Source organism: Nelusetta ayraudi, unplaced genomic scaffold (assembly GCF_046127955.1).
Source record: "Nelusetta ayraudi isolate G7.1 ecotype Tasmania unplaced genomic scaffold, CSIRO-AGI_Nayr_v1 ptg000019l, whole genome shotgun sequence".
In the NCBI taxonomy this organism is placed as follows: Eukaryota; Metazoa; Chordata; class Actinopteri; order Tetraodontiformes; family Monacanthidae; genus Nelusetta; species Nelusetta ayraudi.
In genome coordinates, this window is record NW_027466069.1 from 5,400,277 (window position 1) to 5,412,564 (window position 12,288).

Here is a 12,288-nt window from a genome sequence, read left to right on the forward strand (position 1 = left end):
TTATTCTACTTAGAAGAATTGAGTTGAAAGAATAATTGAATTTAATTGTACGGGACCATACACAGAAGATGTTTCGTTTATTTATTTATTTACAAATCACTGACTCACACGCCCTTAACAGAGATGTGAAACATCCCGGTCTTAAATTGTTGGGCTTGGATTTTTGAGAAAAGGAACGAGGTCCCACCGAGATTTGAACTCGGATCGCTGGATTCAAAGTCCAGAGTGCTAACCATTACACCATGGGACCGGGTGTCTCCATCTGGCGTCACATTAGACTATAATCTGTGTCAGTGTGACGTTATAATGACGAAGTTTAAATTGCCTTATCCATTTATAACATCACTTATGCGATGGCTAAAGCTTGATGAACGTTTTAGTCTGGACAGCGGCGAAGTTTTACGACGCGCTGTTAAGGCATTGACGTCACTTCACAAGCTAACATCGGCTAACCTGTCTACGGTTTACCTTCTTCGTTAGCTAAGTAACGTGCCCTTGTTTGACGGAACACGCCTTTGACTACATCCCACTCGTGAAGACGTAACAGCAAATCGCCCGAAAAGAGAAGGCAATGAAGGCATGGCATTTGCATGTAAAATGTCTCAATATACGTGGTAAGCTAACAACGAAACACCTCACTCCCCCTTTTCGGTCCCTACTCTGGACGGCAACTCTTTCATTCTGAGCATGTATCGAAAAGTCAAGTTTCATCCTCCAGTTAGAGCCCCCTCTCATTTACATTGATGTAGATTCAATTACGGCACGCTTCATATCAGCCATGCTTTTTATTTTATTTTTTAATGTATGGTTTTTCATGAAAGGGACACCACGGTAGTTGTGAACTTCAATGCAGTACCGTCATGTGTCACATGGGGGCAGCAGAAGATCTATCTATCTATCTCAAAGTGTCACTGTCAAGGGTTTCCGCACCAGTTTGTTCGTACATGCATGCAACAGAGTGGACCCTGCAATAACGCGTTGACCTGATCAATGGCTTTGGGCTTTGGCCTATACTAACAACTTAATGCACACACTCGTATTCTGCCCTCGCAATCCCTGACACGTGAACAGCCAAGTCCCAGTTTGACCTGCTGCTCTTTTAGCCCCATTTAAGACCAGTATGCATACACACGATTACACACACGCACACGCACACGCACGCGCACGCGCGCGCGCGCGCGCACACACACACACACACACACACACACACACACACACACACAGATTTGCCTGGCTTGTAAGAACTGCTGGTAAATCAATGCTGGGCTGGACTTTGGATGAGGCAATATGACTAAAATCAATAGGACGTCTGGTTGCTGAGGATGCCATTGGTTGTGTGGCGCGTCGCTGATATGTAAGAATGACGCACGAAACGTAGACGCACAAAATTGTGATTTTGGTGACTTGTTGCTAAAGGATTCAGTTATAACTGCAATGTTATTTTTATAAGGTACATATAAGATCGTTGACTTTGTTACTCCGAGGTAATTGCAGATTGTATGTCAACGACATAGACCCTTCAAGCAGGGTCAGACATAAGCACGCACAGGAATAGATAGACCTCTGTATTTTCCTTCCCCCCAACCCTTTAATCCCCCTCGGCCGGCTAAATCCTGTTTCAGAGATAATCTCAACTTTTGCCTAATTGGAGTTGGTCAACAAGCAGACCTCCAGGAGATAAGATAAGAGACTGTGCAAGCGTGTATGACAATACGTTGATCACCAGTCAGTCTACTTTTCTTTTCAGTCTCCAACCTACGGCTTTTTTTGAACGGGGTCCCATTTCCAACCTCAACCTGCGGTATATGTAAAGCAACTGGTGCATCTTTGTGTGTCCAGTTAAAACAAGTCTTTGTGTAAACAGGACCTTTGTCGGTCGCTGGGAGTCAGACAGCTTTGCCTTCTGACTTCCAGTGGATTCCAGAAACAGGCTCATTCACTGTAGGCGAAACATAAACCGAGATGATACAGAAACTAAAAAACAAAAACAAAACAAGAATAATCAGCCTGCAGAAAGAGCAGAATAAAGTATAGGACACTGTAATCAGCAAGTGCACCTGGGGGGGGGGGGGGGGGGGAATAAATATATATATATATATATTTAAATGGTTTTCTCTAAAAGCCTGGAACAGTAAGTACCTGGCGACAGCTCTGTTATTTTTTCTCAAGGCAGTTTATGTGAGAGATGAAAAGCTGAGCAGCACTCTGAACAACTTTGGGTTTTTTTTCCCCTGGACTTTCAAAAGAATAATTAAACACACAGTGTGAGTAGTTTCAGGACATTATCTTTCAAAAGCACATTTTGATCCATCGTGTCTGGGTTAGTCTTTCAAAATGTCATATGACAAGATTGCAGCTGCACAACTTTTCTTTTTATCTCACCAAGTCGAGATTTTTATGTTGCTTAAATGAATCAAGCATTTTTTTTTTTGCATTATTGCACATCAGGATTAGTCCGTTCAAGCTGTAATTGGGGTCTTAATTATGCTGCTGTCAAGAGCAGGCTCATTTACACCCAAAATGGTCCACCCATGAACACAAAGACCCGTATAATTATGTAATATTTTATGACACCGGCTTTGCGCTCGGCCTAAAGAGGGCGAGCTAATTAGACTTTTAAACCTTTAAAAAGGTTGAACTTATATTAAAAACATTTTGAGCCATTTAGTCAGGCATGTGCAAATCCCTGCAAATTATTTGCAAAGTGGAGTAACCGTAGTCTTAAGTAGTGTTAATTACTATTAAAACAGACACACACACACACACACACACACACACACACACACAGTGGGCGGTAGCACTATTTCCGTTTTTTGTACAGATATTTAACAGCTTTCCCATAGACTGAAGTGGTTTGGTGGCTGTGGTGCATGCTACAGCCAGGGAGGCGCAGCGAGGCCAAGCAGTCAAACAAATTCCAGCGTGCGGTTTGACTTCTCCGAGGCTGAATATGTACAAATACTGCAAATTCTTCCCCCGCTAACAACAGCAGCTCCCCTTTCTATTTACCGGGGCAGACAGGAGCGACGCTGTGGTTCCCCCCGCGTCGACTTCCCTGGGACGAGATCGACATGGGGTGTATTTCTGAGTGAACCGCCGAGAATGTTTGTTATTGGTCGGGGGATTTATTTTGGAAATCCGGCCAGTCTGAGGTTGTATCGGAAACTTTCTGCTTGTTTTGCTTTCCCCTGTGCAGCATTTGAGCAGCTTAATCTCTAACCAAAACTCTTGCTTCAACGTGAGCCTGTACACAAACCCTTTGTGTATGAGCCACTGCTGTGAAAGGACAAGTCCAAGTCCAGGTCCAGGGGTGTCCAGAGCTCCGCCCCCTGCTCTTGAGTTTCATTCTCCACATTGCGGTGACAACATCAGCGTCATTACCTTCAAGTCTCGTCAGTCTTTGCGAGTGCTCTGTCCGCTGGTGTTGCTGCAATTGTTATTCACACGCTACTACTTTGTGTTTTCTTCTCTGGCTAAACCTGACTTATAGGCTCCGCCTCTTCCTCCTCCTCCTAATTGGTCTGGTCCCGCTCTGACCGGTTGCAAATCTTTCATATCTGCAGGATGTCTGTGCAGCTGCCCTGCTGGGCTTTTTTTTTTTTTCTTTTTTTTTTCTTTGACTAATAAATTCTTAATTAGAGCCAATTGCTCCAAATTGTGAGATTGTGAGTGTGGTGTCGGCTACGCAGCACGGAGGCCGACTGACCCTGTTTGGCCTCTGCTTGAGAAGCAGGTTCAGTTAATCCATGTCTTGGCACGGTCTGTGGCCACGCCCGCATTTTATCCATTCATTCTGGTCTATCGAAAGTGAATTTGTGTGTGTGTGTGTGCGTGCGTGTGCGTGCGGGTTTATTGCCGAGGTAATCTCTGACTTCCCCCTCGTCCTGGCACCGTCGACCGAGTTTTTGTCCCGGCTTTTCATCACCTTCAAATCAACAGTTTATTTGAGACGCCTGAGAGCGAGTCCAGCCAGAACCCCCTCCGACCTCCCGTCCGTCCGTCCGTCCGTCCGTCCGTCAGCATCAGGAGGTTTGGAAAACCGCAAGCTAAACTGCGAGCGTCCACCTGAGACCCTGAGGCAACACGACCGGCCGCCTGCAGAGAGCCTCTCCTCAGTTTGGACGCCGGCCCATCCGGCACGTTTCGCCGCCGTCTCCTCCCGCCGGGAGGCATTGACGCCCCGGCTGAGGCTGAGGCTGAGGCTGAGGCTGAGGCTGCGGCGCTGACCTCACACGCTCTGATTGGTTCCAGCGAGCCGACTCGATCCTGGCAGCGGCCCAGGAGCCGTGTTTATGTAACGAGCGCTGCCACAGATTAGCACCTTCGGGCCCGAGTGTGTTTCTCAGCTGGTATAATCTCCGCTGATCTCATCTCCGCACCTCCCGACTCCCATTCCAGCTTTTTATTCTATTTTCTTTCTTTCTTTCTTTCACCGTGAGACGTTTCCCTCCACGTGTCTTTTGCATGTGAGTTCCCACACTCACCTCTTCTGCTTTTCTTCTCCCCCCCCGGGCAGCGACTGACCTTTACCCTCACTGTCTTCTCGTCTCCTCCTCCTCCTCCTCCTCCCCCACTCCTCCTCCCTGTTCTGTTCTTCCCTCCATCGTCTCGCCCCTCTCTCCTCCCCATCCACGCTGGCTGACACGCGACGTTCTCCCGCCGCAGTTCTGTCACGTGTGATCTTGTCAGCGGGGGCTCTTCACCTTTCTTCCTCGCCCGCCCACACAGGGGACGGCGACGCCGCGCAAAGTGAAAAGAGAGACGTACGACCGGCAGACCACACGTTTTTTGTGGAGCAAAAACATTGCAAATATCCGGAATGTAAAAATCCCTGTCAAACGAACGATAACAAATGATCCGGATGATCAATTGGTGCTTTGAACTGCAGTGTTTAGTGGCGAAAACGGGAAGAATTTTTTTTTTAATTGAGTCCGATGGTGAAATTCATGTTTTAGTTGACATAAAATTTAGTAGCATAAACATGCAATTCAAGCACTGAAAACTGCACTGTGCAATGTGCAGATAATTTACATGATTCATTCAATAATTGTTGTGAAAAAAAACAACAATTATTAAGAAATAGTCATGATATTATTAATAATATTCTATGATATATGATGACAATGTTGATGATACTTCAATAATAAAATGATTAATGAATAGTAAATAATACAAATGTTTTTTTTATATTTTGGTCCTCTGTTTTGAACGGCTGATTCCGCTTTCCATATGAAGAACAATTCACTTTGGACGCCATGTCCATTTTTGCAGCTTAAAATGTCATTTTAATCACATTTTAATTTGCACATTTAAGATGTGTTTCAGTTGCAGTTACGGGGTGATCCTGGCTTCTTCTAAATATTACAAAACTATTGGCAATAAACAGCTACAGAAATATTATTGAGAGACCGTGTCACACCCAGGCATGCAGAACAATTCAGCCATTCCTAATTGTTATCAATGTTATCCGGTATTTAAAAATATATAGCGTTACAGTGCATTACATCATGATATAGTTTAAATGCAGTGTAAATGGTAAATTGCTTGTTTCAGCGCCATTTTCCTGCACTGCTGCTTTGTCGCTCTACAAAAACCCCATTAGCAAACTCACATAGCACAAGTTTTCTCTTTCAGCTGAATTCGGGAGCTAACGGTTTGAGAGGAATTGTGATTAACCTTCAGTGACATCAACGTTTTGTGCATCGCGAAGGTGGGGGTGGGCGGGTGGGGGGGGGGGCAAGACCAACAAAGCGACCTTTGCTGAAGCAGCAGGCTGCGCGTGGCTCAGGGTTAATTTTGGCCAACGACTTCAGTGGCATCAGCAGTTCCTCAGCAGAGGCAGCAGGGAGAAGAACTTCCTGTTGTGCCGTTTGCTGGCTCTTTATTTGTCTGTTTTTGTTGTCTTTTTTGGAAGCGACGCACACATGAAAGTTTAGACCTGATGTAAGCGAGCAAAAAAGGAGATTTAAACACGTTTTTCTAATGTTGTGGAGATAAAAAAAAAAAAAAAGATGTATATATATATGTATATATTTTTTTTTTACATTTTCTTGTGGAGTGAACCACATTTTCTTTGCTGTCTTGCTTTTTTTGCAGCAAAATATACATACATGTATATAATCACCCTGTAACTACGACTGAAACAAGTATATTGTTTTATTGCTCATAAACACAGACTGAAGCTTGTGCTACTTCTGATAATCGAAACATATGAATGCAATTGTGAGGTGATTTTTGTACTGATGAAACAAATCCTGATGTGTACAGCAGCTGCCAGAAACTCCACATATTATCAGTTGTGTTGCAATGCTGTGTTCTATCTCTGTCTAATTTTCCAAAAGATGATTGTTGTGCCTTTGCTCTGTCACTGCACGATATTCTCTGAAAGCTTTATTAGAGTAATTGGTTTAAAAAAAAAACTTTTTAGAATTTTTTTATATGTATATATTTATATATATTGAAGACAATTGTTTTTCTTGAAAATGGGCACATGGCCCTGTCTGTTTCTGTGTGTAAAATCCCATTAAATTAGATATATGGAAATACTGCCTCGTGAGGGAGACATGAAGCATTGTTTTTTTTTTTGAATAACTTCTACACAAATTCCATTCACATGTCCTTCTTTCTTTCTTTATTTTTGGCTCATTCTGTTCCCTGTCCTGTTGGTTATTTGTTATTTCATCTAAAAATATACCTCTCTGAGTATTTTCCACATGATGTGGACGGTACAGTTGGTCCAGCGGCATCATCGCGCATCGTCGTCTCACCCCAGGAGCCACTTACCGAGGCTCTCTCTGCCCCGAAAGGAGCGCTGTTCAAACACCGCGCAACACAAACACGGCTCAGTCATTCCTGTGGGGCAGAGGGAGCTCTAAATCTGTCCCAGACTCCCCCGCCGACCCCGCCCCCCTTGTCCAGGTGGGACACCCCCCTGATAAAAGCCACAGACTGCACACTGTGCTGAGGAGAACTCCCACAGACAGGCGCAACACTGTGAGCGGAGACTGTGTGGATGTGTGCGGAAGGGGTGGACGTGTGGGGGGGGACATGTAAGGGAAGGAATCCGAGTCATGAAACTACATGTGTTGCACCTTTAATTTATTCTGGGAGAGGCGGGGGTGGGGGGGGTGGTCATGACCTTATGGTTTCTTGGAAATCTTCCTGCGTCCTTCCTCGCAGCTCAAATTGTAGTTTGCTTCTCGGGAGACAGAGAACTTTTTACAAAGCAACTCGTTTTTAACGGCTTTGCCACCTAAAACTGAACTGCTCTCACAGACATGTTCGTATGTATGCATGCACATGTATTGTTTAACTAAAGCAAGTACTAGAAATCTGGAAATCTGATTGTTTCTCTTCCATGGTGAGATTAAAGCACAAAATGTTAAATTGTTAAGTTTGTTTAAAAAAAAAAGTATATATATATAAATACACATATACATATATAAAGTACAGCACAGTACAGTATACTGTACACAGTACAGTATAAAGTACAATCTACTGTGTACAGATCGAGTCTCTTTGCTCTCATTTTTTGAGTCAGTACGGGCCGAGAAAGGTTTGGCTTGACATCCAGCTGTGTGCGAGCCGTGCAGGCTGCGACTTGACATCCATGAAGTTGTTTTTTGTACATTTAAGAGTTCAAGCATTAGACAAAAATGCATCTGCAACTGAGTCATCCTTTATTAAGCTTATAAAGCTTGCCCATTCTTTTTTCAAATCCTTGCTTTGCGTATTATTTAAGCCTATCATCCACTGGATTCATGATTTGTGAAAAACAAATCAAGAATCTTCTCGGGTATTGACACAAATTAAGCATACGTCTTATACAGTCATCCTTTATAATTAGGAAGATTTTTATCCAGACTCCATCCTGAAGTTTAAGTAAGATGTGGCAAATGAAGATTACAAAAGAAATTATGAGGGTCTCTCCTGCCTCCTGTGTTTGGCTTAAAGTCACTGTAATCCACTTCTACCTGAGGCCAGGTTAATTGGTTCGCTAACAGCGGAGCAGCGCCGCCGGTCTGCTTATAGCGCATTAAGACTGGTGTGACCACACAGAGGACGTCACCAAGCACAAGCCGCCCGCCGACAGGTCCGCTAACGAGAAGTCAGGGTTTCCCGCTGCGGGCAAAACAGCCTCTTTGCAAAGCGAGACATTGGTTTCCCACTACAATTCAAGCTAATGAGATTTCTGAGAGGTCGGTCGCATCTTCCAGGAAATTCAGCGAGGCTAAGTTAACGATAAATCACCAGCTGCGGCTTTTGCGTTGCCCTGGTTAGAATCTGAAGCGACTTCGCTTGTTGACCAACTTGATTTAATGTCCCATTAAGTTGACGACAGCCTCCAGTCGTGTACGTGAATGATAATGCAGTGATCTGGACATGGGTTGAGTCGTGTAAGTATGATACTTAAGGATATATGTTGTACACATACATGTCATGGTACAGTAATTGTGCCGTGACACTGCAACACAAAACATACACTGGTGATGATACAGTTCGACGAGCCAAAGTTTGTGAGTTTTGGATCTGAAGCTCGGGGCTGTTGAAACCCGTGAAGATTGATCTTCAGGAGGCGGCAGCTCGAAAACTGGACTCACCACTTTCAACGGAAAAAAGATGACACTTGGCAAAGACAGCGGCTGATTTAAAAAAAACAAAAAAACTTCTTTGCCAACGTTTTAAATACTTTGTAAATTGTAAATTGCATTTTCATTGCTGTGTGAGTAGGTGGTTGTACATCATGTGCATATGTATATATATACATATATATATATATATATATATATATACATATATACAGTATATATATATATATATATATATATATATATATATATATATGTATATATATGTATATATATATATATATATATATATATATATATATATATATATTTACACATATATACAGTATATGTATATATATGTATATATCTATATACATACATGTATATATATGCATATATACATATAAATATACACACACACACACACACACACACACACACGTATTTCGAATGCAAGTTTGTCTGCAAACTGACACGTGAAGCTGTCGCCACCCCCCACCCCGCCCCTTTTGTTCCACGGTGGATCTGCCGTGTTTGCGAAGCTCTGCTCCTCCTGAGGGATAAACTCAAGAAATCACAACCAGACAACGTCACATACGTATCTGACATTAAAAAAAAAAAAAAAAAAAAAAAAAAACATCTGCAAAGCATCAGGTGGTGGTGTGTAACGAGCCGCAGCTGGATCCTCTCTGCGTCGGAGCCCCACGATTTTTGGCTTTCTTTCTTTTTGTGTGTGTGTCCGACCACAGCACGGTACGTCGGACTGGTGGTGGTGGTGGGGGGGGATTTAAAAAAAATGACAGGCATCGAGTTCACTTACAGTAATCGAGGCGGACGTTTCGTGAGTGGGGGGCGTGGGTAAATACATACATAAAAGATTGAGTGTGGGACACGGTGGGCACTGCCGTGATTGAGCGGCCGCATGTGTAAACACAAGCTCATTAAAGCTCATGCGGAACGTTAAAGGCAGCGGGGGGGGGCGCGCGCGTGTGTGTGTGTGTAGAGGGGTGGTCAATTAAGGCTATTTGTGTGTGTGTGTGTGTGTGTGTGTGTGTGTGCGCGAGCATCTCACTCCACCGTGACATCAGCACCCCCCCCCTCCCCCTTTCCATACAGCCCCCTCCCACCCCCCCCCCACCGGCCTCGTCTTGCACACTGGTGTGCAACAAATCCAGGCGAGCAGCGACACACTTAGTCAAACATTTACTCAGGGCAGGTTTGGAAAAGCCAGCAGCGTCTTCGCCCGCTCGCCCCGCCGTCTCTGGTCGCTCCCTCCCCGACAGAGCCGCACAGTCAAACCGTCCGAGCCCGAAGGAAGAAAAAAAAAAAAAAAAAAGACAAGAAAAAAAATGTCAGAGCTAATTTAGCCTGCATCAAACATTGATGCGCTTTTACTTCTACCTGGCTCACGGCCGCTCCGGCCCAATGAGGGCCTATTTCAAAAGGGACGCTCCGACCCGAAATCGGAATTTCGGCCATTGACTCCCCGGCTCGGCGCCCGCCGGGGCTCTGTTGACGTTTCCGAACCCGCAAAGCCGTCCTGGAGTCGCCTCTCAGCAGTCCAGTTTCCTGATATCGGTCGTTAGCCTCCGGGAGCTAAAGTCGGCTAATAGCTGACAACTGACCTGTCTGGGAGGCTGCGCTGGGTGTTTTTGACTTAAAAACAAACAAAGATGGTACTTATGTCACGGTTGTATCATATTAATAACAGCGTTATATTACAAAACAACATTTTATCTCCACAGTGCCATTCATGGCAATCAAATGTAGCGTACAGATAACAGCGGAACACAGTGAAATGCAATAAAACACAATAAATCTGTGCAGACGCACGTCCAGGCTCTGATCACTCACAGACGGACGGACAAACTGGAACAGACCAGTTCTGAGCGCAGAGTTAAAAAGAATATGATAAAGACGGTATTCACCCCCCCCCCCAACACACACACACACAAACACGCCCCACTCCTCTGTTCTGCACATTCATGTCAAGGTGTAGAATGTCCCCATTCTTGCAGAGATACAGGTGTTGGGTGAAGTCAGAGCTAATTTGCTTAATGCATGCATGACCCAGTCCCACGTTTTCTGCCCTATTTTGAAGTTGTTGTTGTTGTTGTTGTTGTTGTTGTTGTTGAAGGCCCCAAACAGCTCCGTAACAGCAGCCGATGAGGGCATGATGGCTCCATTACCAAGAAAAACGCCTCCGGAATTTTGACCAAACTGCGTCTCCTTTTTCTACGGGGGGGAGATCTCAACCGCGACAACTTTTGACCCAGTGCCAAGAACCAAGCGAGGGCTGACAAAGAGAAATGGAACTGACCCGGGGTGACCTTGAGTCACGTGAGCGGTACGGCTGTGTGGTTGTTTTTTTTTTTTTTTTTACTCTTTCTGGTCTGTTGTTTCATAAGCCACTGAGATTCTGATACTCGCTGAACTTCTCCCCCTTTCTCCTAGAACTGCTTGGACACTTGGATTAGAAAATACCAGTGTTGAGCAGTCAATCTTTTGCAACAGTCCTCTTGGCGGTAATTCCTGTCAGCCGCAGTTCCACAGCTCCCGACGCTTTGCGTAACGGATTCACGGGAGGACCTCATCAGAGCCGACAATAAGTCTTTCTTTCGCTTGACAGCCGTTTTAAAACCCTCCGCCTTTGAAAAATTAAAAGCTCAGGTTGCGTAACTCCTCCGCGGTCGTGCAGCGGAAGCTGCACGGCTTCACCAGCGGCTGAACAGCCAAGTGCCGCTCGCAGTGTTTCCCCTGCAGGTTTGTTGTTTGTTGTTGTTTTTTTTCTCTTAAGGCTTGCGCTCCTTCCTGGGACACACTGGCGTCATTGCATGTACTTGATGGCATGTCATGCACCAACTATTTATGTGTGTGTGTGTGTGTTTGTGTGTCTGTGTGCGTGACTCCTTGTATCCCAGCGTTGTAGGTTTGAGTCACTGGCACACCACTGTGTAATTTTCTATGTATAACGCTGCCTCTGGAGCATTACGGCCCGGCCTGCCTGTTTGTACTTTTCTCCACGACGAGTTGGAAACACCCATCTTGCTCGCGCGCGCATGCACGCACGCACGCACACGCACACACACACACACACACACACACACACACACACACACACAGATGTCAAAACACGTAGACTCTGGTAGATCCACGCTCACGTGACTCCGTGCCCAGATGCCTTGGGATTCAAAATCTTTCGGAACGAATGAAAGCAGCAAGTCTTCAATAGGGTTGCACCTGTTGTGTTGCAGGGCAAAGAAATTTTGAGTTTCACACAAGAGACACACTCATGAGGCGTGGACGGGAAGATAACGCCGCCGTTGTTGCAGTCTCGTGCTCGCCACGCAATGTTTTTGCAGCACATTTGCCATGGTTGGAGGCTGAAGGGAGGCTGCAGATGTTAGATTTCAAATTGACGATGCTGCATCGCCTCGCTGATGCAAACCGATGCTAAGAACACATCGACTAACGGCGACAAGGTAACATAAGCGCACTGCGGCTCCACACCAGTAGAGGGCAGTATTCAACGCATCGTTTCTATTGTAGGTCTCCCTGATTTTTTTTTTTTTTTCATAATGACAGAAAGGTGGATGCATTTATGGTAATGGCCAACCAAAATTGATATTATTTTGATTGAGAACATTGCTAGCTGGTTCGAGTACGTGGCAACAGCTGCAAGGTCAATAAAAACATGACAAAATGCGGAGTAGGGCCA

General features: G+C 44.9%; 1 long non-coding RNA gene and 1 other non-coding gene across 2 annotated transcripts in view; both read right to left on the minus strand.

The window, feature by feature from the left end:
- The window catches only part of LOC142888373 (uncharacterized), a 376,178-nt gene that overhangs the window by 41,553 nt on the left and 322,337 nt on the right, over positions 1-12,288 (minus strand). The gene's annotated exons all lie outside the window — the stretch shown is intronic.
- trnaq-uug (transfer RNA glutamine (anticodon UUG)) lies at positions 179-250 on the minus strand. Its single transcript has one exon. It is a non-coding gene; the product is annotated as a tRNA-Gln (tRNA).